Raw genomic sequence first — 27,687 nt, forward strand, 5'->3', positions numbered from 1 at the left:
CAGTGTTCTCTCCTGTCTATCTGATGAATCTGGGCATCTTGAGGCAATGTAGCAATTGCCTCATGTACACAGACAACCCTCTCCTCCTACCACCCAACACTACAACCTGTGAGAGATGCACTTATCTAACCAAACTGGAGGTAAAGCTCTCTCCAACCAAGACTGTACTTGACAGTCAAGAGGAAAAGGTAAACAGTTGCACCACACCACACTCATTACATAGTCCCACTAAACCTACACCACCAAAATCTACACATAGAAACACAAAAACTTTCACAGAGGCTCTCACTAATAATCTGCTCAAGCAACAGAGACCTCCAAAGCAGAAACACAAGCAAACTCCACCCCCCAACACAACCCAAATGACACATAGCCCACAGACTCAGTGTGCCACTCAACCACAGACCATAAGTCAAAACAACGTACCCAAAACACTAGTCAGAGGTGACTCTACAGTCAGGCACACTGATGTCCCACTCACCAGGCTAAACAAGGAGAAGGTTACTGTCAGTTGCCTATCAGGTGCCAGGATCTGCCAAATAACCCATGCACTCAGGTCACTACACAACAAGCACAAATATGACTCTGTCATTGTCCATGTTGGTGTGAATGACCTGAGATGTACCTCACTGGACTACATGAAAAGAGACATGGAAGAGCTCTCCAATCTTATAGCCCAGGCAGGTGTGACCCTACCCCGAGTAGTATCCTGCCACTGCCCAGAATGTTACCGCAGTACAAGGACAAAATGATTGACTTCAACAGTTGGCTAAGATTCTGGTGTCATTCTAAGGGAATCCAGTATCTGTCTGCCTGGGATGACATGGTTGACAGCCCACGATGCTTTGTCAGAGATGGCCTGCACCTGTCACCCCTGGGACTCCGGATACTGGCTAAGGCTCTTGCCGCCCCTATAGTGCCTTTTTTAGGCAAGGTTCAAATGACAAATTCACCCCCGTAACAGGAACAGCTAAGCAAAAACTGAGGGTAATGCTACTCAATGCTAGATGTCTAAATCTCAAAATGCACTCCCTCGAGGCACTCCTTAAAATGGAGAACATCGATATCTGTGCAGCGACTGAGACCTGGCTCAAGGCACCAGAGAGCATCCCTGCATTACCAGGCTATAACTCATACCAAACTTTTCAGCCATCTAACCTGGACCGGAACACCAAAGACGTAGGTGTGTCCATATTCATTAAGGATATCCACACCTCCAGGCTAGTTGCTCAGCATAATGCATCTGAGGATATCCAAGTGCAACTAACTCTGGGCAAAACTGCAATCCAAATTGTATCTTGCTACAGATCCCCCACCATGCCCCAGGATTCCCACTACTCTTCTCTTGACATACTGGAAAATATTAGGCTTCAACCAAACACCCTAATAATGGGCAATTTCAACTACCCCACCATTAACTAGGAAAACTACTCATGTACCAGCTCCTTCGCTCAACGCTTTCTGGAATTCATAAACTCCGATGCCCTGGATTAACTTATCCACACCCCCACCAGGGGCAACAATATCCTAGACCTAGTCATTACCAACATGAGTGACCAGTGTTCCACACCTGAAGTCAGATCCGACCATAAGCTAATCACCCTAGATATCCACATCCCTCCCCCACCCCCCATTAAGGAAACCACGGTAAAAAATTTCTCCATAGCCAACTTCATTCTTCTTAAGATTGAAGTGGCAAACATCATGACACTCATGCAGATGGGCAGTACAGTTATGACTGCTGAATCCTATACAAATGCACTCTATAAGCACTTACACAAGTGCATGGAGCATGCTATCCCAAACAGAACCAAGATTCTATCCTCCAAAAAAAAGAAGCCAATCTGGAGGTCCCCTGTTATAAACAAACTCTACAACAGAAAGAAGAAACTGTTTCAAAAGAGAGTAAAATCCCATGAGTGGAGGAGCTCCCTGGTCAGTCTCAATAAGAAGCTGAGATCCCTTATAAGATCCTCAAAAGTTAGCTACAAAAACAAAATCACCACTGATTCTAGGGGCAACCACAAAGCATTTCATAGCTATGTCAAGAATCTGCATGGCAACACCCAGATCTGTTCTGAGTTACAGCACAACGGCATGGAAATTACAGAAACAACTGATATTGCCAACATCCTGGCATATAGGTTCAGTGCTAGCTTTACCCCCCTCTCACCCCCTAAAGGGCCCATATTTATACAAGAAGATTTCCCTGTAATCACAACTATACAGGTAAAGGCTGCTCTCTCTAAAGCCAAAAACACAACATCCATGGGACCGGACAACATCCCAGGCTGCGTTTTACATGAGCTTCAGAATGAACTGGCTCCCCACCTAAGCACCATGTTCAGTCACTGCTCATGTTAGGCTTTGTGCCCACTGAATGGCACACAGCAACAGTTATCCCATTCCACAAAGGGGGAGCCACCACTGATCCCGGTAACTATCACTCTATTAGCCTGATGAGCCTAGTCTGTAAGGCCATGGAACGTATCATCATGGAACTCATAAACAAAGACATTAGTAACCTCCAAACTCTGGACTCCACCCAGTTTGGGTTTGTGAAAAGCAGATTATGCATACTGAACCTGATTGACTTCTTTGAGGCAGTCACCAAAGCCGTAGATGATGGTAAGGTGGTTCACACAGCCTATCTTGACTTTGCCAAGGCTTTCAACACCATCCCCCATTTGGGAATTATAGCTAAACTCACACTCTAAACTAGGTATAAAACCCTATGTCACAAGATGGGTTGCCAACTGGCTCACTGACATAATCCACACTGTAAAAGTTGTAGACTCCAAATCTGACTTCAAACCAGTGACAAGTGGAGTGCCACAGGCTTCAGTCCTGGGACATCTCCTGTTTGTTAGCCAAAGGCCTTCTGTGTTAGCCTGTACTTCAGAGAAGTAGATACCAAAGTTCATAGATGATTGCAAACTAGGAGCCATAGTAGAGTTCCCAAATAATATGGACATCCCACAAAAAGTATTCACTGAGACAGATGCCTGGTGTCAGAGCCATGGCCTCAAGCTCAATGCCAAAAAGTGCATTGTCATCCCGTTTGGTAAAAACTTTGTACCCATGAACTACCACATAGGCCGCAGTCTACTTAATGCCAAATGTGTGATAAGAGACCTTGGGACACAGGTGGACAGTAGTCTATCCTTTGATAATCACATCGCCACAGAAGTCAGGAAATCCTTCTACATGGCACACCTCATCACAAAAGGGTTCTCATACAGAAAAAAAAGAGGTAACTGTTCCCCTCTACTTGACTCTCATTAGACCCATTATAGAGTACAACACCCCTTTTGGAATGTACCTCACAAGACATGTACAGCAGCTGGAAAGGCCACAGAAGTACCTCACTAAGAGGATTACTGACCTCAAATAGATCCCCTACACTGACTGTCTCAAAAAACTCCAGCTTTACTCCATAACATATCGCCTACTCTGAGGTGATCTCTCCCTAACATATAAAGCTATGTCAAACCCAGAGCTGGTGGACATGTTGCACCTAAAGAAATCCCAATCCCTCTAAGCTACACTCTCTAGGGACCTAAACCTTGTCACCACAATAAACAGGGCATGCTGGAGGGATAGATTCCTGTCCCGGAGATATCCCATACTGTGGAACAAGCTACCCATCTATGTGAAGCAAAGTTCCTCATTAGCACTCTTTAAGAAAAATCTTGATGAGTGGATGGAAATAGGAAATACACCCTGAGGATCACTTCTGTGGCTCTGCTCAACAGGGGCACAGGAAAATAACTTTCTTGTGTGGTGTAAGCCAGGGAAACTTGTTGGCTAGGCTTACTTAGGCCCTTAGGCCGATAGCCTAGTACCTACCTATGAACCTAGGAGCCAGTATAGATAGTGTTCTAATTTAATGGACTGTGCACATCACTGTGTATTACAATCCACTGATCATTGCCACTGCCCATCAAAAAATTATGATATGCATACACACACATATATTTATATATGTGTGTGTGTGTATATATATATAAATATGCATGCAGTTGTAAGTGAACTGCTCACTCCATTTTCCAGTGTTTTGTGTTTCACATTTCATTGCACACTCATTGATTAATTTGTATATAGTGTATTTGTTTAGTTTGTGGTTATCTATAGTAAAATGGAGGTGTATACATTGGTCTTCAGTTGTATGATTATGGATTATAAAGTAAGGGGGCGTTGGTGTAAAGTCTCCACATCAGGGTATGTGGACAGGCACAGACCACAAAATAATTGCAGCAGCCTTATAATATTTTGGTTAGAGAAGAGGTGCTTGCAGATAGTTTTCTCGTTTCTGTTTTATCTTCCCAATCGCAAAGTCAAGGGTCCTAAAACTGCAACTCTAATGATGTTTCCTTCTGTTTTATCACTGGTATCTTTTTGCATATGCGATGCTTTGTGTTAAAATATTTGAGGGTTAATTGTTGTGAGAGCTGAACACCACTTATAAAACAAGTGCACACATTTTTATATAATTCAATTGCCAAAAGTCAAAAGACATTATTGCTGATAAAACATTGAGCACACTTCATTGACTACACATTAACTTGAATTTGAATTAAAAAAAAAATTCTGCTTTCTTTTTTTTTTTGTGGGGGTGCTAGTTATGTTGTGACCCCATACTCCTACTACTGATATGAGAGCAGCTGTGCAGCAGTAGAAAAAAGTGAAAAATCGCAAAACTCCAGTATTTTATATTTACTTTTCACGTCTGTCACTATTCTGCCGGTTTAATGCTTCTAGTTTGACACTGTGCATGTTGACTATTTCTGTAGTTAACAATTTAATACAGATCCGCTCTATATCTCTCTAGCTATGTATGTGTGTGTGTGTGTGTTTGTGTGTATATATATATATATATATATATATATATATATATATATATATATATATATATATATATATATATATAGATCTATAGATATATATGTATATGTGTGTGTATATAGAGATATATATATATATATATATATATATATATATATATATATATATATATTAACATATGTGCATGTGTACATATATCTATGTATATATATATATATATATATATATATATATATATATATATATATATAAATATATATATATGTACACATATATATATATATATATATATATATATATATATATATATATATACATATATTTACATATATATATATATATATATATATATATATATATATATATATATATATACATATATAGGTCTACTTTACATGGTCAACTTTTCACAAAGTCGACTTTCACATGGCTGAGACCATATGATCAACTTTCAGAAAGCTGACCATGTAAAATAAACACAAAAAACACAATGAGCACTTACCTTAAAACTGTTAGTAGGGGGCAAGCCCCCCTGCACCCCCTGTGGGGGCTCAGCATCCCACCCCCCCATAACATAAATAAACATCCTCTGAGATCGCACTACAGTGCAGAAGAGGGAAATGTTCCCATTCTTCACTGTACAGAGATAGCCGTTCCCCATGGTCGGCTTTTCAAAAGTCGATCATATGGTCTCTGCCATATGAAAGTCAACTTTGTGAAAAGTCGATCGTGTGGGCAATCCATAGCTTATCTGGTTTGTAATTTATTGAGTTTTACTGTGAAAAGAAGTGTGACTGTGAGCGATAGTAAGCAGAAGCAACTGCGTGCGACATAAAGAAATTACAACTTTTGTCTGACTTTCAGAACTTGCATGGCCAGAACAACTTTACTATAGTTACTTTAGTATTTATTTGTATAATGCTTGTGTGTTTTTTCTCATACAAGTTGATTTAAATTCTCTTAGAAAAGAATAATCAAAATCAGTAACCACAAAATTCATTTATAATTGATTATTAATTTGATGCTGAATATGAAGTCCTTAAATGAGTATGCCATAATGATTTGCTAAAGCACAAATATCTTGTACAGTGTAATAAATGCTATGCATATTTAAAGGTGACACCTGATAACACTGGTGATCCGTGTTCCTCATGCCAAAAGGTGGATGATGTGCTTCCCATTATTAGAAGTAAATCTAGACTTACTGATTACGATTGCACTTCTGCAATTGGCACCGCTTGGAGAACTGTTGTTACATATATTAATGACTGGACTGGTGAGATAAATAATGTTCGACAAAGAGAAAATAGAACACATTTAAGAAATGATGTGTCTATTGTGTGTAAAGATCATTCAACCCCTATGATACAAGACATTGCCCCTGACAGCTCTGGAATTCTGTATGCAAATATTCAGCAATTTTAGGATTCTGAATGTTTAGAAGGAAACAAAAGAGAAAGAAAGGAAGAAGTTCACAAAAAGGAATAAGGAAGAAAAATAATCTGATAAATGTCTGTAAAACTTAAGTTACCTACTTTCACATCTAACTCCTCTAGAGCACACTGCAGTGTTTAGGATAAATCACTTTTTCATCTTACCTTTAAGCATCTATTACAAGAACACCAGTTATTGGAGAGCTCACATTCTGCCTCTCAGTAGTCATCTTGGGATTAGTGCTTCTGTTTTCTCCTGGTGAGAGTAGGAATGCAGTTACATTATTTCCTGCAGACTGTTGATCGCCAGAAAGCTTAATAACTGCTTTATAGGTGACAGCTCGGAATCTGTGCTTATATTCTGATCCTGATGAGAGTAGGAGCAGAGTGCAGTGATTCCTTACTCCTTCTTGTTCGAGAGTGAGTGTCTGTGCTTAATGTACCTGATTGGTCTTGTTGCTATTCAAAACATCTACCAGAAAAAGACTACAAGCCTGCAGACCCTTGCATCATCTGGGACAAGGCTGTGGATCAACAAACAGGCCTGCTTCTCTTCTTGGGATTGGTGCTAAAATTTTGCTTCTGGTGGGAGAAGAAGCAAAGGAGTATTGTATCCCAACAGAGTGAAGCTGTGCTGAGACCAGCATTAGTAGTAGCCATTCATCCGACTCCCCTTTTTTCATCATTCTTGACAACCTAATTCTTTACTTTTAAGTATGTACTACTTGATTTCTTTCTAACTTCAGAATATCTGCTTAAATACTTCATCCTTAAATTTTCAGGGTCTACGTATTAGTTTCCCCTCAAGTGTTTGGCAGTGCTCTGTACAGATTCAGACACCTTGAGTGATATTTTTCCTGTAAAAGGAATATATAAGGAAACACCTGCAGTACTTAGTAATAATAAACATCCCTCCTGCCATGTTTAAAGGTCAGTTCCCTGTGCTTTCTCCTATTAACCTGGTGAACTTGGGCATTCTGAGGCAGTGTAGCAACAGCCTCATGTATACAGACAACCCACTCCTCTTACCTCCCAACACTCACACTTGTGAGAGACTCACTTATATATCCAAATTGGAAGCCATGTACTCTCAAGCCAAGACCGGAATAGCTGGTCAAGAGGAGAAGGTCAACACCTGCATCACACCACATGTAACACATAGCCCTCCAGAACACAATCAGCTCTCACATAAAAACACAAACCACACACCCACTTTCGCAGAGGCTCTTAATAGAAATCTACCCAAACAGCAGAGACCTCCAAGGCAGAAATGAACTTGACCACCACAACACAGCACAAACCACAAGACACATAGCTCACCTACAGAGTGTGTCCCTCAACCTAAGCCCTAAGGCAAAACAGCTTGCCCAATACACTAATCATAGGTGAGGTGACTTGATAGTGAGGCACAATGATGTTCCACTCATTAGGTTGAATAAGGAAAAGGTAACAGTCAGCTGTCTATCAGGTGCCAGAATCCAACACATAACACATGCACTAAAGTCACTCCACAACAAGTACAAGTATGACTCTGTCATTGTCCATGGGGGTGTGAATGACCTGAGACACACCTCCCTGGACTACATAAAAAGAGACATGGAGGAGCTCTCGGACTATGTGGCCCAGGCAGGTATGACCCTAGCCCTGAGCTGCATCCTACCATCACCCAGAATGATACCACACTACATGCAGAAAATTATTGACTTCAACAATTGGCTAAGTTTCTGGTGTCATTCTAAGGGGATCCAGTATCTGTCTGCTTGGGCTGACATGATTGACAGACCTCGATGCTTTGCCAGAGATGGCCTGCATCTGTCACCCCTGGGTTTGTGGATACTGGCTAAGGCTCTTGCCACCCCTATAGTGCCTTTTTTAGGTGATGTTCCAAAGACCAAATTACCACCATAACAGCTATAAATAAATGCAAACTGAGAGCCATGCTGCTCAATGCTAGAAGTCTAAATCTCAAGATGCACTTGCCTGAAGCACTCCCTTTGCTACAAGGCTATAACTCATTCCACAACTTTTGGCCCCAGAACATGACCGAAGCTCCAAAGGCAGTGGTGTCTCCATATTCATAAAGGATATGCACACCTCCAGACTAGTAGCCAAGCATAATGCATCTGAGATACATCAGGTACAAATAACATTGGGTAAGATGGCTATTCAGGTTGTAGCCTGCTATATGTCCCAAGACTCTCACTCCATGTTCCTAAACACCCAGAAAACTATTAGGGTTTAACCCAACACTCTCATACTAGGTGACTTCAACTACCCCTCCATCAACTTAGAAAACTACTCATGCACCAATAGACTCGCCAAAATTCATCAATTCCAGTGCCCTGGACCAGCTCTTTCTAATCCTACTAAAGGAAGAACATCCTTAACCTGGTTATTACTAACATGGGCAACCATTGCTCTACACCAATTGTCCATTCCTCCCCGTTTAGATCGACCACAAACTAATCACCATGGAAATCCACTTCTCATCCAGACCCACCGCAAAGGTAACCACATGAAAAACTTTTCCAAATCTGACTTTGGGCTCCTAAAAACAGAGGTAGCTAATTTCACGGCACCCATGTCAATGGAAAATACATGCATGACTGTCGAATCATACACCAATGCACTGTACGAACACGTACATAAATGCATGGAACTAGCCATACCCAACAGAACCAAGATGCTCTCCTCCAAAAAAAGGGAAGCCAATCTGGTGATCCCCTGCCATTAATATAGTCTACAGCAGAAGGAAGAAACTGTTGCAGAAAAAGGTGACGTCCCAAGACTAGAAAAACTCTCTTATTAGCCTCAACAAAAAGTTGAGATCCCTCATCAAAACATCTAAAGCCAGCTATGAAGGCAGAATTGCAGAAGACACTAAAAACAACCACAAAGGCTTCCATAGTCATATAAAAATCTCCATGGCAATGCCCAGGTTTACTCAGAGTTACTGCACAATGGTACCTCCTATACTGAGCCAACAGATAATGCCAACATACTGGCTGACAGATTCAGTGTCAACTTTACCCCTCCCCCACAAAGGACCAATCACAATATCAGAGGAATTCCAGGCACCCAGCATTACTGCAGCACAGGTTAAAGTGCATTGTGCAAGGCCAAGAATAGAGTTTCCATGGAACCCGACAATATCCCTGGATGTGTTCTACATAAACTACAAAGTGAACTGGCACTACATCTGTGTGCCCTGTTCAGTCCCACCCTTACCTCAGGCTTTGTTCCTACCAAATGGTGCACTGCTACAGTCATCCCTCTCTATAAAGGGGAGTGACTACATACCCTGAGAATTATCGCCCCATCAGCCTGACAAGTCTGATATGTAAGGCTATGAAGCGCATCATCATGCACCTAATTAACAAGGATATAGGGAATCTCCAAACTCTAGATCCCACACAATTTGGTTTTATGAAAGGTAGATCATGCCTGCTCAACCAGGTTAACTTCTATGAGTCAGTCACTGGAGCTGTGGATGAGGGCAAGGCAGTTTATACAGCCTACTTCAATCTGGCCAAGGCCTTTGATACCATTTCCCACTCAGAAATTATTGATAAGTTCACCAAACTAGGCATCAACCCCTATATCACTACATGGGTTGAAAATTGTCTCACAGATAGAACCCACAGTGTGAAAGTACTGGACTCCAAGTCAGACTGCTGAACAGTCATGAGTGGAGTCCCACAGGGATCAGTCCTGGGTCTTCTCCTGTTTGGCATCTACTTATCAGAAGCCCAAGCCAACACGGAGGGACTCTGGCTGGCCAAGTTCACAGGCAACTGCAAGCTGGGAGCCATTATTAACTCCCCAAGTAATGTAGACATCCTACAGAAAGGCCTCACTGAGACCAATGACTGGTGAAACTATGGCCTTAATCTCAGTGACAAAAAAATGTGTCGTCATCCCCTTTATCACATTGATGGGAGCCCACTGAACACTGAAGGCATTTTAAGACATCTGGGGACACAGGTTGACAGCAACCTCTCCTTTGACCACCACACTGCCATTGTGGTCAGAAAGTCCTTTTATGTGGCACTTCTCATTACCAAGGGTTTTGCATCCAGGAAGAAGGAGATCATCATCTCTCTCTACTCTTCCCTCATTAGGCCAATCATCAAGTATAATTCCCCATTTGGCATGTACCTCACTAGACACATGCAGCAGCTGGAAAGCCCACAAAAGTAGCTCACGGAGAGGATTCTAGGCCTTAAACACATGTCCTACATGGACAGACTCAAAAAACTCCATTTTTTTTCTGCCTCATATCGTCTACTAAGAGACAATCTCTGCTTGACTTACAAAGCTACGTCTGACCCTGCTCTGTTAGAAATGCTACATCTAAAGAAATCCCAATCCCTGTGCACCACATGCTCCAGAGACCTCAACCTCATTACGACAATCAACAGAACATGCTGGAGGGACAGGTTCATAACCCAGAGACTGCCCATGCTCTGGAATATACTTTCCATACATGTCAAGCAGAGCACCTCACTGGCCCTCTTCAAGAGAAATCATGACGAGTCAATGGGAAACAGAAAGTTCACCCTGGGGAATCACTCCAGTGGCTCTACTTGATAGATGCACTGAAAACTAATGTCGGCCAGCATGATGCCAAGGCACTTCTATGTGCTAGGCTTGTAAAGGCTCTAGGGCCATTCGCCTAGTACACACCTATGAACCTATAAAGTAAAGAGAATACATACTAAAAAGGACACTGCTTTGTTATGTAACACACAGATTACAGGGAATAATATATGTGTATCAAAAAACCCTCAGACGGGGCGGAGCCTAGATGGCCAACTGAGAGCAGTGAATTTTGAGAGCTCCATAAACTAGTATAATAATATAGAACATTTTTTTTTTTCAAGTTTAAAATGTCAGAAAACTATAGATAAACTACTAAACTACATAAATATCAATTTTGGTGGAGATATACAAAAATTTTCCTGTCAAGTAATTTGGAGATGTATTGAGTCACTGAATATGAACAACTCAGTGAATTCTCATCCAGATGCTGCTTTGAAAAAAGAACTGCAATTGATGAAATCTGCCTTACAGGAACTATCTTGGAAGATGGATGGCTTTAAAAATGACTTAGAAAACCTCAAATTAAATTCTCAAAAACAAACTGATACTATTAAGGAACTATTACAGCAACACCATACAAAAATAACAAATATAGAGACTTCTCTAAATGACATTGAAGGGAGACTCAAAGAGGAAGAATTCCAAAAAGAATTTCTGCTTAAACAGAATACATGGCTGCTTAACAAAATAGATGACTTAGAAAGCAGGAAAAGGAGAAACAACATAAGGATCTTTGGTCTGCCTGAAAACACTGAAGGAGAAGACATTATTTCATTCTTAATAACCTGGATTCCTGAATTTTTAGACTTGAAAGAGGGACTTTCATTTGAAATTGAAAGGGCGCATAGAGCACTGAGTGAACCTTCTCCTAACTCAACAAATACTCCACCTAGATCCATAGTTATGAAATTTCTTTCATTTCTGGGCAAGGAACTAATATTAAAATCTGATCGGAGTAAATCACCCTTAAAATACAAACAAAGCCTGATTAGGTCTAACATTGATTATTCTTCCAGAATACTAGAACAAATGAAAACAGTCTGACCAATAATAAAACTGTTGAAACAAAACAACATTAAAGCACAGCTGGCCTTTCCAGCCAAGATAAAAATACTTTTTGCCAATGAGATGAGAATCTTAAATGACTTAGAATAAGCTACTATAGTCATCAAAAACAACAGCGTAGTGTCTTCACCAGAAGAAATGGAATGGATGGCTCCTACTCTTAAAAGAATAAAAGAAACAAATCCTTGGACTGATGCTAGAAAGAAGAAACAAAAAAAAACTGATTCCAAGATAGCTGTCCCAAAAAAAAAAAAAACTTGTACAACTACATCTCTCAAAGTATCAACTGATATGGCGCATCACTTATCATCTTTTTTTATTTTAAAAAAAAGTTGGGTTTCTTAAACAACTGAGAAACAGTAATGATTTATGCAGAATGTTCAAAGGTAGGTCAAGATGGGTTACTATTTACATTATATATAAGCCAAACAAAGCAACATATAATACAAACATAGAAGTTTCTATTCCCCTACTTGAACTCAATGAATACTTATCTTGTTCAGTTTCCATTGTTTTGAATTACAATAATTTAAGTAATTAATTAAGTAATTCAACAAGGTACCATTCATCAGAGTTCAGACTCAAATGTAACAAATTAACATCATATATAATAGCAGTAACAGTAGAGTATTTTGGAAAAAATGCTGTCATGCAGACTAATGCCTTCTTCAGTTAAAGTATGATTTAGAAATGTCATGTATATCCTGGTCAAATAATAGCAGCAAGCTCTTAGTACAAATGTCATTATTATTCTGTCTAAATATAGTTAATATCAATTTTGGCAGGTATCACAGCTACGAGTGCTGTTTGATCAATCCTGATATGGTGTGCGTGGATGCAGCAGTGTCTGCCAGCTAGTACAAATGTCATTATTATTCTGTGTAAACATAGTTAATATCAATTATGGAGGTATCATAGCTTCAAGTGCCATTTGATTAAGCCTGACATGGTGTATGTTGATGCAGGTGTGTCTGGCAGCTATTATATGTTGCCATTTTCATCTCTGGGAAGCTGTGGGTTGTGGCTTGTGATTGAGGTTTACTGATGCTTGTGTATTAGGAAGAGACATTTGATGTTTTATCCTGGATCCAGGTGGAGGGGGTGGATAGAACTGTGATTTGGGATATTTTGGCAGAAAATGGTTTGTTTGTACATCTGCTGAGCGAGAGGTGGGAGGGCTGGAGAAGTGTGTTGTCTCTTGTTGTGGTTGTTTGTTGGGAGTTTTTTTTTTTGATCTGTTTGCTCTCTGTTCTTTTCCTGGCTGCTGCCTCACTAAAAGGGAGGGGATTTAGTTTTGAAGTTGGAGTGAAGTGAAGTGAAGCTTTGGTTCAGGTGCATTGTGAGCCTCTGGTATGCAGTACACAGACACACTAACAGAAACAGATGCTCACCGGTTGCTATGGTAACAGAGACAGAGTGACGATAATGCTTAATGGCTCTGAGGAGCCTCCAAGATGATTCTTGGCAATGACATTTTTGGTTTTAAAAAATATATGTTATATATATATATATATATATATATATATATATATATATATATATATATATATATCATCATCATCATCATCGTCGTCATCATCCTCTTTCGGCTGTTCCCGTTAGTTGTCACCACAGTGGATCATCTCTTTCCATTTCTTCCTGTCCTCTGCATCTTGCTCTGTCACACCAACCACCTGCATGTCCTCTCTCACCACATCCATAAACCTTATCTTAGGCCTTCCTCTTTTCCTCTTACCTGGCAGCTCCATCCTTAGCATCCTTTTCCCAATATACCCAGCATCCCTCCACAGCACATGTCCAAACCAACGCAATCTCGCCTCTTTTGCTTTGTCTCCAAACTGTCCAACCTGAGCTGACCCTCTAATATACTGATTCCTAATCCTGTCCATCCTAGTCACACCCAGTGCAAATCTTAACATCTTTAACTCTGCCACATCCAGCTCTGACTCCTGCCTTTTTGTCAGTGCCACCGTCTCCAACCCATATAACATAGCTGGTCTCACTACCCTCTTGTAGACCTTCCCTTTCACATTTGCTGGTACCCATCTGTCACAAATCACTCCTGACACTCTTCTCCGCCCATTCCACCCTGCCTGTACTCTCTTCTTCACCTCTCTTCCACACTCACCATTACTCTGAACTGTTGATCCCAAGTACTTAAACTCATCCACCTTTACCAACTCTACTCCCTGCATCCTCACCATTCCTCTACCCTCCCTCTCATTTACACACATATATTCTGTCTTAGCCCTGCTGACCTTCGTTCCTCTCCTCTCTAATAAAAGGGCTGTTTTAAACCACATGTACACATATTGATGGTCTCCTAACACTTTGTTTATCTCATTAAGTTGATTCTTGATATAAAAAAATAATAATAAGTGCAATTTTCTATTTAAAATGTATTTTGGTCCAAACACATTAAGAACTTACATAAGAGTGGAAGTCTGAGTTATTGTGAAAGACTAAGAGCACTTGGTATTGTGCTGTACCCTTTGCAGTGGTCTAGGGGGTGAGCTTGCTTGGACATGTTGGGCATATGGGGATAGCTGATTCTAGGGGTGTTTGGGGTTGCCGGGAAGTGCTAGATAGTCATCAGATATCCTGCGTGGAAATATCTGTGTTGAGTGGTTCACTGGCAGAGTGGCCACTGCATGTAACAGGCTGGTAAAATGGAACAGGACAAATATTGGTTTGTATATTTTAAGAACAGCCTGGAAACACATCACATGAACTAAAGAATGGTATTCTGTCAAAAATGGATGGGCATTGTTGCCCGTGCTTGAAGTACTGATATGTGTGCATGTAAGGATGGAAATATACAACAAATAAGAAACTAGAAGGTTCTCATAATTTAAAGTCTATGAACTGTATAAACATGCTTGGAAGGAACTAATAATAAGAATAAACATTACAGCTTGTGGTCTCTCAAATAACTAAGCAACGGCCAAAAAAAAAATACTCAATAGTCATGTAATGTATGAATTTAGTAAATCTAGACATAAAATATATAATTAAAAACAAAATAACTGGCAAACCTTAAGATAAGAGCTCCGTGATCCAAAATCCAAAGTCAAAATGTAACAAAACAAATAACTGAACACGGAGCAACCAAGGCTAAGAAATAATTCCACACAGCGGCAACCGCATATAAATGTCCATTAACACAAGATGAAAAATCTGTTAAAACACAGGTTTATTCAATGATGGTAAGCTTTCACTTAGACAGCTGGCCTTTCCAGCCAAGATAAAAATACTTTTTGCCAATGAGATGAGAATCTTAAATGACTTAGAATAAGCTACTATAGTCATCAAAAACAACAGCGTAGTGTCTTCACCAGAAGAAATGGAATGGATGGCTCCTACTCTTAAAAGAATAAAATAAACAAATCCTTGGACTGATGCTAGAAAGAAGAAACAAAAAAAAACTGATTCCAAGATAGCTGTCCCAAAAAAAAAAAAAAACTTGTACAACTACATCTCTCAAAGTATCAACTGATATGGCGCATCACTTATCATCTGTTTTTATTTTAAAAAAAGTTGGGTTTCTTAAACAACTGAGAAACAGTAATGATTTATGCAGAATGTTCAAAGAGTCCAACAATTCTTCACAAACAAAGGTAGGTCAAGATGGGTTACTATTTACATTATATATAAGCCAAACAAAGCAACATATAATACAAACATAGAAGTTTCTATTCCCCTACTTGAACTCAATGAATACTTATCTTGTTCAGTTTCCATTGTTTTGAATTACAATAATTTAAGTAATTAATTAAGTAATTCAACAAGGTACCATTCATCAGAGTTCAGACTCAAATGTAACAAATTAACATCATATATAATAGCAGTAACAGTAGAGTATTTTGGAAAAAATGCTGTCATGCAGACTAATGCCTTCTTCAGTTAAAGTATGATTTAGAAATGTCATGTATATCCTGGTTAAATAATAGTAGCAAGCTCTTAGTACAAATGTCATTATTATTCTGTCTAAATATAGTTAATATCAATTTTGGCAGGTATCACAGCTACGAGTGCTGTTTGATCAATCCTGATATGGTGTGCGTGGATGCAGCAGTGTCTGCCAGCTAGTACAAATGTCATTATTATTCTGTGTAAACATAGTTAATATCAATTATGGGAGGTATCATAGCTTCAAGTGCCGTTTGATTAAGCCTGACATGGTGTATGTTGATGCAGGTGTGTCTGGCAGCTATTATATGTTGCCATTTTCATCTCTGGGAAGCTGTGGGTTGTGGCTTGTGATTGAGGTTTACTGATGCTTGTGTATTAGGAAGAGACATTTGATGTTTTATCCTGGATCCAGGTGGAGGGGGTGGATAGAACTGTGATTTGGGATATTTTGGCAGAAAATGGTTTGTTTGTACATCTGCTGAGCGAGAGGTGGGAGGGCTGGAGAAGTGTGTTGTCTCTTGTTGTGGTTGTTTGTTGGGAGTTTTTTTTTTTTTATTGATCTGTTTGCTTTCTGTTCTTTTCCTGGCTGCTGCCTCACTAAAAGGGAGGGGATTTAGTTTTGAAGTTGGAGTGAAGTGAAGTGAAGCTTTGGTTCAGGTGCATTGTGAGCCTCTGGTATGCAGTACACAGACACACTAACAGAAACAGATGCTCACCGGTTGCTATGGTAACAGAGACAGAGTGACGATAATGCTTAATGGCTTTGAGGAGCCTCCAAGATGATTCTTGGCAATGACATTTTTGGTTTTAAAAAATATATGTTTTTTTTATATATATATATATATATATATATATATATATATATATATATATATGTATATAGATATATATATATATCATCATCATCGTCGTCATCATCCTCTTTCGGCTGTTCCCGTTAGTTGTCACCACAGTGGATCATCTCTTTCCATTTCTTCCTGTCCTCTGCATCTTGCTCTGTCACACCAACCACCTGCATGTCCTCTCTCACCACATCCATAAACCTTATCTTAGGCCTTCCTCTTTTCCTCTTACCTGGCAGCTCCATCCTTAGCATCCTTTTCCCAATATACCCAGCATCCCTCCGCAGCACATGTCCAAACCAACGCAATCTCGCCTCTTTTGCTTTGTCTCCAAACTGTCCAACCTGAGCTGACCCTCTAATATACTGATTCCTAATCCTGTCCATCCTAGTCACACCCAGTGCAAATCTTAACATCTTTAACTCTGCCACATCCAGCTCTGACTCCTGCCTTTTTGTCAGTGCCACCGTCTCCAACCCATATAACATAGCTGGTCTCACTACCCTCTTGTAGACCTTCCCTTTCACATTTACTGGTACCCATCTGTCACAAATCACTCCTGACACTCTTCTCCACCCATTCCACCCTGCCTGTACTCTCTTCTTCACCTCTCTTCCACACTCACCATTAGTCTGAACTGTTGATCCCAAGTACTTAAACTCATCCACCTTTACCAACTCTACTCCCTGCATCCTCACCATTCCTCTACCCTCCCTCTCATTTACACACATATATTCTGTCTTAGCCCTGCTGACCTTCGTTCCTCTCCTCTCTAATAAAAGGGCTGTTTTAAACCACATGTACACATATTGATGGTCTCCTAACACTTTGTTTATCTCATTAAGTTGATTCTTGATATAAAAAAAATAATAATAAGCGCAATTTTCTATTTAAAATGTATTTTGGTCCAAACACATTAAGAACTTACATAAGAGTGGAAGTCTGAGTTATTGTGAAAGACTAAGAGCACTTGGTATTGTGCTGTATGCAGTGGTCTAGGGGGTGAGCTTGCTCGGACATGTTGGGCATATGGGGATAGCTGATTCTAGGGGTGTTTGGGGTTGCCGGGAAGTGCTAGATAGTCATCAGATATCCTTCGTGGAAATATCTGTGTTGAGTGGTTCACTGGCAGAGTGGCCACTGCATGTAACAGGCTGGTAAAATGGAACAGGACAAATATTGGTTTGTATATTTTAAGAACAGCCTGGAAACACATCACATGAACTAACAAATGGTATTCTGGCAAAAATGGATGGGCATTGTTGCCCGTGCTTGAAGTACTGATATGTGTGCATGTAAGGATGGAAATATACAACAAATAAGAAACTAGAAGGGTCTCATAATTTAAAGTCTATGAACTGTATAAACATGCTTGGAAGGAACTAATAATAAGAATAAACATTACAGCTTGTGGTCTCTCAAATAACTAAGCAACGGCCAAAAGAAAATACTCAATAGTCATGTAATGTATGAATTTAGTAAATCTAGACATAAAATATATAATTAAAAACAAAATAACTGGCAAACCTTGAGATAAGAGCTCCGTGATCCAAAATCCAAAGTCAAAATGTAACAAAACAAATAACTGAACACGGAGCAACCAAGGCTAAGAAATAATTCCACACAGCGGCAACCGCATATAAATGTCCATTAACACAAGATGAAAAATCTGTTAAAACACAGGTTTATTCAATGATGGTAAGCGCTTTCACTTAGGAGCTTCATCAGACCAAACGTGCTTGGAAGGAACTAATAATAAGAATATACATTACAGCTTGTGGTCTCTCAAATAACTAAGCAACAGCCAAAAAAAAAAATACTCAATAGTTATGTAATGTACGAATTTAGTAAAACTAGACATAAAATATATAATTGTCATATAAGATGAAGCAGTCTGCTGAATTTAGATATTAAAGACAGGATTTAATAACAAGGTCTTGTGTATAATAACACTACTGTCTTAACTTGTCATAAATGACATACACTACATTGAACATCAAGGGAAAGCATGATGATTTTCTTATATAAGTAAATATGCATAACAAGTCATGTAATTGCTTTAACTGGAATTGTAGTTTTTTTAACCCATCTTGACCATATATAATACTTAAGCAGTTACCAAGGTAACTAATGTTTTATACATTACATCAAACTGACAAAGTTGTTCAAGAGAAACAACAGAAGCTTGAACTTGAAATGTCACCGAATGTAACAATCATATTCTGAACAAATAGTATTAAATTGACAATAGACACATAGTTAAATAACATGGGCTTGTGTATAATAACCACTACTGTTTTATCTTGTCATTAATGCCATATACTATATTGAACATCAAGAGGAATCATAATGATTTTCTCATACAAGTAAATGTGCATAACAAGTCATATAATTGCTTTAACTTGAATTGTGGTTTTGTAATACATCTTGACCATACATAATACTTAAGCTGTTACCAAAGTAACTAATGTGTTATACATGACATCAAACTGACAAAGTTGTTCAAGGGAAACAATAGAAGCCTGAACTAGGAATGTCACAGAATGTAATAATCACATTCTGAACAAATAATATTAAATTGACAATAATCACTCAGTTTAACATTTGCTGATTATACAAAATATAATGTTGCCATTCAAATCTAAAAACTTTCAGTATATGCCATAAAATGGCAATTTATAAATCTGGAATGGGAACTTGTAGTCATTAATCACAGTAAGTGAATTTGCTGTTTTAACCTATAATTTCACTCATTTTATAATAACAAATGACAGATATGAAAATCCTTATGTGTAGGAAATGGAGGGAAGAGGGATGCACTGATAATTAAAATGCACTGTCATCAGTGTTTGCATAAAACAGACTTGATGCTTTAAGTAAGTTAGCAACAAAGTGATTACATAAATGCTGGCAAACAATGAAATATAACTTCTGATATATCTAGTAAAATACATTGTATTATAAACATTAGGTATAAATATTACCATCTATTTATACTAAGTAATACGTTTTGAAAGGCTTCATTAATAAGGGTGAATATATGAAATAACTGTGTGCTATAATCTTTTACTGAGGTTTTATATATGATACAGCCTAATTTACTATGATTGAATTGCTTGTCATCTATCTTTCTGGTAAATATTAATTGCTTATACAATAAGTAGGCATTTATATTGTATTAGAATTCTGTCTGATCTATAATAGTACCATATCTGTTCAAAATAATATAAATATTGCTTATTCCTATTACAAATATTCTCCATATGATAATTCAATTTATGTTGCTCAGATGTTCTGGATTATCAAGGCATGAGTAATAATCTAATGGACTTAGGTTTATTTTTCAGATCAGGAATGATTTTCATTCCACGGCTAGTGCAGATCTTAGTTTGTTAACATTTATTAGTTTAAATTTGTTATTTCACAAAAACATTTTCAGAATGCCTGACCAAAACATTACTTTATTGGTAAACACTCAAAGTATAAAACTGATAATTTCCTTTAAAAGCGGAAACATATACTTTATAGTTATCAGAGGAAAATGTTTAATAGTCACAGTAAAACAAAAAATACATAGTCTAAATAGCCTAAGATGGATTTAACTTTATTATCTTTAAATACCAATGGCTTAAACAATCCTAGCAAGAGATAAAAATCTACTGAAATATTTAAAACTGAACAAAGCACAAATTGTCTTCCTTCAAGAAACTCATTTCAAAACAAATGACAATTACAAATGGAATGCTAAGGAATATATGATATTGTTACAATCCACTTATAAGACAAAGACAAAAGGGGTTACAATTTTATGGAAACCAAATGTGATTAACCCAGAAATCATTTATAAGTCTGAAGATAAAGAAGGCTTTATGGCATTAGTAATATTCAAATATAATATCAGAATATGGACCCTAGCCAATCTATACTGGTTCCCAGGCATTGGATCAAGAACTGTTAAAAAACACTTAGATTTCATTTCCAATAATTATAAAGGCAACTTCATATTAGAAGGAGATTTATTTGTATATTTAATATTTGTGAAACTACAAATAAAAGACCGCTGCGTATATTTTCTGTATTAAAAGCTTTAAACAAGTGGATAGAGTCATGCCATCCTGCAGGTACTTTCAAATTTAAAGAAGATAAATCTTTGTTGTTTTCCCATCAAGATCACAGATTTGGTACCCAAACTAGAATAGACAAAATATTTGCTGCCCATGACTTACACTCTAAAACTATTAATTTCTCAATCACCCCCAAATCCTTTTAAGACCACAATTAATTGATACTAAAACTTAAAAATGTGTACAAACCATTAATCTTTAACTCCAGAATTCCAGCATATATAACTAAAATTAAAGAGTTCAAACCCTAGTTATTATCTTAATTACAGTTTTTTTTTAGATATTAATTACACCACAGAGATAAATAAAATAATGATATGGACTCATTAAAAGCTTACATATATGGCAAAACCCTAACTTGGTATAAAAAAGAAATCAGAGAATGGGATTCTGAATTATTAGATCTACAATCCAATTTTTTGTCAGTAAAAGCTGAAAAAAATCAAAATCATTTGGAGATGAAAAAGAAAGTAGAAGTATTAAACAATAAATACAATGAAATTCTAACACATAAAACTAGTTTAGCTTTAGAAAAATTAAAAATTAATATCTTGGCCACTTCTCCCAAATATCTACATAATTTATCCACAAGAATCAAAATACAATCAAAAGCTAATAACATTAAAAGTATCTTCCATTTAAAGAAAGGGGAAAAATGTCTCAAATATAGATGACATTCTTGATGCCTATAGAAATCACTATATGGAACACTTCCAAAAAGAAAATATACATATCGATCAATTAAATCTAGATGAAAAATGTTCTAATATAAAAAAATACCAGACAAATTAAAATGAGATCTGCAAGCACCCATATCCTACAAAGAAATTACAGATACAATAAAAGAGGCTAAAATAATAAAGCTACAGCTATAGATGGCATAATTATGGAAATATATTAACTTTTTTCCTTCTACTATCCCTCTTCCATAAAACTCTATTAAAATTCAGTGACAAGCTTTAATACCACCCTCTTGGAGATTTTCCTTAATCACACCAATCCTAAAGGAAAACAAATCCCCAAACCTCTGTACTTCATATAGACTTATATCATTATTAAATAATGACTATAAGATATTTATGACAATATTAACTAACAGAATGAAAAGATCACTATCCAAAACAATAAGTAATGGTCAAACTGGATTTATATATCATAGACACACACATGACAATATTAAAAGGATAATTTCTCTTATAGATTATGTTAATAAAGAAAATAAAGAAACGTGTATAATTGGCTTAGATATAGAGAAAGTCTTTGATTCCCTAAATTAGGACTATTTATTCAAAATTCTGGTGTTATTTGAATTTCTTCCTTCCTTTGTTCATCTGCTAAAAAATATATATACAAATAATTTAGCATATGTTAAGCTAGTTCCTTTCACCACTGAATCTACACATATAACAAAGGGTTCTAAACAAGGATGTCCCATGTCACTGATTCTTTTTGCTTTGGTTATTGAAATATTGGCCGATTCAATATGTAACAATACAGAAATCAAAGGAGTAGATGTTTATGAACAATACAATTCTAAAGTAATGCTCTTTGCTGATGACATATTATTATTATCCAATACAAAAGAGACATTAGAAGAATTAGATATTGTAATTGACATATTTTACAGGACTTCAGGATTCCATTTCTATAAATCAAAATCAACATTTTTATTTTTAAATTAAAAAAAAGAATTGCAGACGAAGGGGAATCACATTATAGGGAAACACGAATCTACCTTAAAATATCTAGGAATTGAGTTATGCAAGGATAATAATGAATTAGTCTCAAAAAACTACAATAATATCATCAATGCAATTAAAATCTTTGTGGAAAAGTGGAACAAAATAATATTAACATTTGAAGCTAGACTACAGTTAATAAAAATGGTTTTACTACCCAAGACTTTATACAGCTTTGGCAATACAACTGTTACCGGAAAGGAATAGTCAAAGAAATAAACACATGCCTAATAAAATTTTTATGGTTTCCCAAAAGAAACAGAATAGCTTTGCTTCTGTATCAGGAACGTTTAATCCTCCCTGTTTCCATAGTCTGATATGATGTATTATAGATATAAAACCATCAATATCTAAGCCAATCTCAGACTGGATAAGTCCAAATTATTATGCAAATTGGAAAGAATTACTAACTGCAATATCAATAAATGAATTTGATTTACAAAAAAAAAAAAATTCAAATAGAGAAAAACAATTTGCCATGGCACATGTTATGTATTAGTATGCAATATAACAGAACTAAGCCCACTAAAACTGATGTGATTAATTATTACACTGACTCATTTAGGAAAATTATTAATGCAAATATAGATTAAAAAATCTGGTTTGATCTTTTAACACCATTCATAGTTAAAAAAGCTAGCCACATAAAATATACAGATAAATAATTAATTCCTGTGAACAGAAAGGATTTGTTTGTTGGCTTCAATGTATCAAAGAAGTAAAAGTTCTGGATATGCAAACAATAGAAACAACATACAAAATTCAACAACAAGTTTGGCTAAATATGCAAAGCATTCTGATGTATTAACAAGATTTATGCAGAATAATTAGTAATTCTTCATTTAAAGAAATACCTAAACTTACAAAATACCTATATGAAATCATATATAATGATTATGACATGAATGAAATGAAGAAATGAAATCAAATATTTTATTATCAATATAACATCCATCCTTTACACAATGCTGGAAAGTTTTTAATTGGAAATGCTTGCACAGAGCATTCATAACTCCAAATAGAATTATTAAAATTAATTCTTCCACAAAGGGAATATGCTGGAGGTGTAAACAAATACACAATGCAGATTGGAATCACATTTTTTTCAACTGTGTTAAAATTAAGCCATTTTGGAATGGTATTAAAAACTTTTTATAAGCTTTATTTAATGAACTGTTTAACATATCTAAATCTCTAGTATTATTAAATGTGTATGAAGGTCCTCATTTGAATGAGTCAAATATGAACAATACTTGCAATCTCAAGGAAGTGTATAACAAGAAAATGGAATACAAACAATACTGACTTTGGAAGACTTCTACAGCCTACTGAAGACCACAGCATTGCTGGAAATTGAAATTAAAGAATTAAGGATTAATTCTAAGCCAATTATTAACAATCACTGGAAAAAATTCTTATCATTGATTGACCCTTTGCAATAATTTAACAGATACACTCTGATAACTGGATTGTTATACCTCTAAAGTAATTTTATATATTGAGCTCCGTGATAGTGTTAGGCTGATGTAAATAGTGTACATAGTTATTAAGATGTTATATACAAATACTATGGAATTTATTCAACTGTATTTGAAAAATAAAAAAAACTTTTGAGGTGAAAATACTCATTCTGCAGAAAAGGCATAATTTTTCCAAAACAGAAGGTAGAAAAAAGAGGCACAGGCAAGTGAAAAGGAAGAAATCAAAACTGAATGGAGAAGGATTGAGGAACCTTACTGTAAGGAAAAAAAGAAGAGAAAGACAGATGTTGACTACATGGCTAAAGCTGTGGATGTACAAGACCAGCTGGATGAAAATTGTATGCTTGCAAATTTAATAAGCAATGAAATTGTGGGATTAGTAAGAGTAATAGTGATGAAAATCATTCCTTAGTAACAATTAATAGAGCAGATAATACTGTATTAGTAACAATTAATAGAGCAGATAATACTGTATTAGTAACAATTAATAGAGCAGATAATACTGTATTAGTAACAATTAATGGAGCAGATATTACTGTATTAGAAGCTGAAGATTCTTCAGATGTTGTCAGAAAACATATTTTTCTAACTGGAGATTCAGTTATTAGAGGAACTGATTCTTACATTTGCAGAGAAGATAATGAACATCGAATAGTGTTATGCTTCTCGGGAGAAAAATAGAAGATGTGAGACAAGCCTTGGAATGCCTTAATGTAAGGAAGTACGGATCTGTTTTTATTCATGTTGATACAAATGTTCTCATCCACAAGGACTCTCTGACTGTTAGTCAGGAACAGACAGCCCTCTTAGATATTATAGCTTGTACTGGTGTTAGCTCATATTTTTCACAAATCACATATAGAAAAGATAGTCTGGTCTCTGAATGAAAACAATTTTGAGTAAATACCTACATGGAAAAAATGTCCTGTTTTAAAAACTGGAAATGTGTACAACATCTAGTATAGTTTTGGGCACATGTGTTCAGATAGGATAGAGTGCATTTGTCAAGATCAGGGAAGAGAATTGAATTTTTGCAGCAGATATTTTATAATATTTAACAAACACTAGGCAGGATTTTTGCCAGGTCGAAAATGTAACAGTTCACACATAGCAACATTTGATGCATCTATGATGGTTGTTAATGCTAGCAGCATTAATAAAGTTTTTATTACTGAAAAATTTGCTACATTCCTACAGGATTGATGTTGGTATTGCTTGTGAAAGTTGGTTAAAGAACAATTACTGGAAAATAGTTCTGTCGGGGTATTAATGTTTTTATTGTAACAGACATTCTAACAAAAAAATCAGGTGGAGGTGTTATGATAGGGATTAAAGATAGTTATAAGTCCTGTGATTATAACATGTTCAGTGATAACATTGTGTAACTGAGACAATAAAGACAACCCTGGAACATATAACAATTGTTGGAGTGCATAGACCACAATAGACCACCAAAATCAATTGCTGATGACCTAGCGAAATTCATACATTTCTTGCATGAAACACAGGAGCAAAGAATAATTTTAGCTGGGTACTTAAATTTACCATAAACAGATAGGAATAATATTGATTCAATAATATTAGTAAGGAAATTATTCACAACATATGTTCAGGAACAACAATTGCTTCAGAATGTAAAAAACCTACCAGGGAAAGGAAAATACTATATATTGTTTATGTTCCTAAATAAATTACTCTTACTTCAAGTTTTGCCACCATTAATGTGCAGTGATCACTGCATTATAAAGGTTAACTTGTTGCTAGATAATTCTGCCAAACTGAAATCTAAATCAATGTAAGGAAGATTAATTACAGATTATTATACGGAAGTAAACAGTCATTATGTAAACCTAACTAGAGTGTTGTGTTCAGTGGAAAAACTGCAGAGGGAATATGGAAAGTTTTGAAAGAGAAATTGTTTGAGAGCAAAAAAAAAAAGTTTAACATCAGGATCTAGGCATATAACGTCGGGGGGAGATATTTCTATAAGTACAAGATACCTGACTAAGGTGAGAAACAAAAAATATAAGAAATGGAAGAGAGGTCGAACTGCAACTTTGAAAACTGAAATAAACAAGCTGGACAAACAAATTAAGCATAATGTGAGACAAGATCAAGAACATTTTGAAGAAAATGTATATAAAGATATTGAGCATAATATGAAACCTTTTTATAGATACATAAGGTATGGAAGGAGTAAATACATTCAGATTGATAAACTATATGCAGATTCTAAAATTTATTCTCAGACACAACAGAGTATAGATACATTTACAAAATCATATGCAAAACAGTTTGGCTCCATAAAGGGGGTGATTGTCTTAGTGGCATCCAGGTATACTCACACACTAGAATCAAATTAGATTATATTGAAAAAAAACTGCACAGACTGAATCAAAACAAAGCACAGGAGGAGAAGGAATTAGTAATACTGAAGTGAGAACACTTCAGCAAGAACTTACAGTACCATTATATCTATTATTTACTAGATCATCTAAATATTGGGAGATTCCTCAAGATTCTTCAAGACTGAATGTGCCTATTAAACCTATCTTTTAAGGAAATTGAAGTAGGACAATCCCAGAGACATATAGACCCTTAAGTTTACTTTCATGTTGTGGAAAAATAATGGAGAAGGTAACATTGGTAAGTTATTGTCAGAACTGGATAGGTTGGGACTTGAAATCATATATAAGCATGCATATATTGAGAATAGATCTATTACCACCTGTAACATGATGTTCTATAACAATATAATAAAATCTATAAATGAAAAATCATATTGTGATGTAATTTATATAGATTTAACTTTAGCATTTGACAGGGTCATGCACAAAACACTGATCAATGAATTAGAACAACTAGGTATCAATGTACTTTTGAAAAGATGGATAGCTACATGGCTTACAAATAGGACATGGCAAGTATCACATAGCAATTGGACAAGTGAAATTCTTGGTTACAGTCAGGGTGTCCCACAGGGCTCTGTCCTTGGTCCTTACTTGTTTAGATTGTATCTTTCAGACCTAACATATTCGTTTGAGATGTTCTACAGTCTCTATGCAGATGACCTGACATTGGATAAACTGATTACATGTGTAAGGCATGTCTGCAAAAGAACCTGACTAAATTGACCATTTAGGCACAAGAGAACAATTTGCTGATAAATACATCAAAAACTAAGCATATGAAATTTGGGAGATATACACTGAAAGGTGAATATTTACTACAATGCACAGTGATTGAAAATGTAGATTTATTTAACTCATTACAGCACATGATTGCCTCCAGGTGCAGCTGCAGTTACATCCTGACACCTCTAAACATCAAATATCATTTGTTCATATTTGCATTATTAATTCCAAGACCTTGTTGCATACAAAGTATTGAAAGATTTCATCTTAAAGCTTATACATTTGCCAACACAACTGTATTTATGTTTAACTTCTGTCTAGTGCAGGTAAAGTGACATTAATCATTGTTCATGTAATATTTACTTCTATTGCCATAAATGTTATGCTTTTCTAAATATCTCAAAAACCAAGTAGCATAGACACAACTGCTTATTCTCATGTGAAATCTCTCATCTGGATGAAGAAAATGCTGATTACAGTATGTATGCAACTTGAGTGGGTGCTGAGATA

General features: G+C 36.5%; 1 protein-coding gene across 1 annotated transcript in view; it reads left to right on the forward strand.

The window, feature by feature from the left end:
* LOC122806379 (albumin-like) overlaps nucleotides 1-27,687 on the forward strand; it is a 211,177-nt gene that overhangs the window by 114,802 nt on the left and 68,688 nt on the right. The gene's annotated exons all lie outside the window — the stretch shown is intronic.

This window comes from Protopterus annectens, chromosome 7.part0, assembly GCF_019279795.1.
Source record: "Protopterus annectens isolate FY-2018-M chromosome 7.part0, PAN1.0, whole genome shotgun sequence".
Classification (NCBI taxonomy): domain Eukaryota; kingdom Metazoa; phylum Chordata; order Ceratodontiformes; family Protopteridae; genus Protopterus; species Protopterus annectens.